This window comes from Lactuca sativa, chromosome 5 (assembly GCF_002870075.4).
Source record: "Lactuca sativa cultivar Salinas chromosome 5, Lsat_Salinas_v11, whole genome shotgun sequence".
NCBI lineage: Eukaryota > Viridiplantae > Streptophyta > Magnoliopsida > Asterales > Asteraceae > Lactuca > Lactuca sativa.
This window is the reverse complement of record NC_056627.2, coordinates 196,719,461-196,721,312: the sequence shown is the minus strand read 5'-3', so window position 1 is coordinate 196,721,312 and position 1,852 is coordinate 196,719,461.

Genomic DNA, 1,852 nt, shown 5'->3' with positions numbered 1-1,852 from the left:
ATAAGGATATGGTTCTATCACTTAGAAACTTGGATTGATCCATTTCAGTTATATATGATTCTGATTTGTTACATTTATGTTTCCATGAGTTTAATTTACTTGGTAATATATACATGCCTAAAGGGATCACCATGCACTGGTCCTGGGACCTGGGAAATGTTGATAGATTTTTATTTTTATTTTTCTTTTATGTTGGGTATTAATAGTTAAGTTTATGTTCTTAGCACAATAGTTTTTATTTATTTACTTATGTAGTTGGGTCATAACTCGTATGATGATATGAAACTGATTATTATTATAAAATGCGCAGATAAAGTGATATGAGTTAGTTTGTTGGATTATCTAACGTTTGTTTCAATTTGGCTTGGTTTCATGTAATGGTTTTGATTACATGAAGCATTGCCTATATTGCCTAAAGCATTAGGGTAAGGAGAGATGTTGCAATAGTTCGTACCCTTTTTGAAAAACACACTTATTAGATAGTATATTTTGTAGACATGTTATTTTTGTTTACACTTTAAGATCATGCATGTTCTTGTGTTTGTTTTCTTTTTTTCTTACAACACGTTGCAGTATTAGATCGATTATCTGGATTTTACATTGTCACCTTCTTACAACTGTTGTATCTTATGTGGAAATATCATTTACCAAGTTCTCAAATGCTTACTTTTCTTTTGAAAGTGTAGAAAGGCTAAGACAAGGAGTATGAATGGAATTCAGAATCATGATGATGCATCTTGGTCAGACCTTAACCATGATGTGCTCTTTTTAGTTATGATGCAACTCGGCACAACAAGTTTCACTACTAGAAAACTAGGGCAACAGCTACGGCACAATCCGTAGCTATTCGGTAGGTATAAGGCGATACCTACGGATTTGCTACGGAAAATGCTCTGTATCATAAATGCCCGTGGGAAATTTATACCTATGGAATTGTTACATAATAGCTACGGAAATATATAACTACGGATTACCGACGGAGCCCACTTTGACTACCATTGACTTTATTACCTACTGATTTCCTACGGCTCACATTACCTATGGATTTTCCGTAGGTAATTATTTTTAATTTAAAAAAAAAACAAATAATTATTAAAAAAAATCCAGTTTTTTATGTTCAAATTATTGAAAAACCCCATTACATTAAACTTATAACAACCACAAAACAAATAACATTATAATAAAACTAATAAACCTAAAAAAGTATCAAATACAAATACATATTAATAATGAACATTGTCTAATAATACATTAAATGTGTCTAATAATACACATTAAAAGTGTCAACTACAAATGTTTAACTAAATGCTTACAAACATAAAATTGAGAATTATTTGGTGGATTACTTGGCAAATTATTGGGTAAGTTGAATCGATAAAGGCCGACAAGTGTTCTTCAATTTGAGTTTTGAATCAAATGCCTCCAATTGATCTTGTTTCAACACACCATAATCAATGATCACAAAACAATACAAATATAACAATGCACTTTTATTTATTTGTTTATTAAAGCCATAATTGGGAACATTTTTGAAAGTACAACGCTATAAGTAAGTTGTTATAGTAATCATGTGTATCTTGCATTTAAGAGGCAAAATATACTGAATTTAAAGTAGTTCATGGTAATTGCAGAAATCATAAAATAATAGCATGGCCAAAGGCTATTGAGCAATATATTAGTGAAAACCTAACTCATAGATGCATAGTAGTTACAGAAAAGTTAACTTCATCTTACCCAAATGCAAATAGAGTCCTTGGATTATGCTTTTCTTTCCAACCACTTAAACAAATTTAGTTGCAAGTTACCCAATTGGCTATATGTGAAACGATATATATTGTACCTGTACATGGAA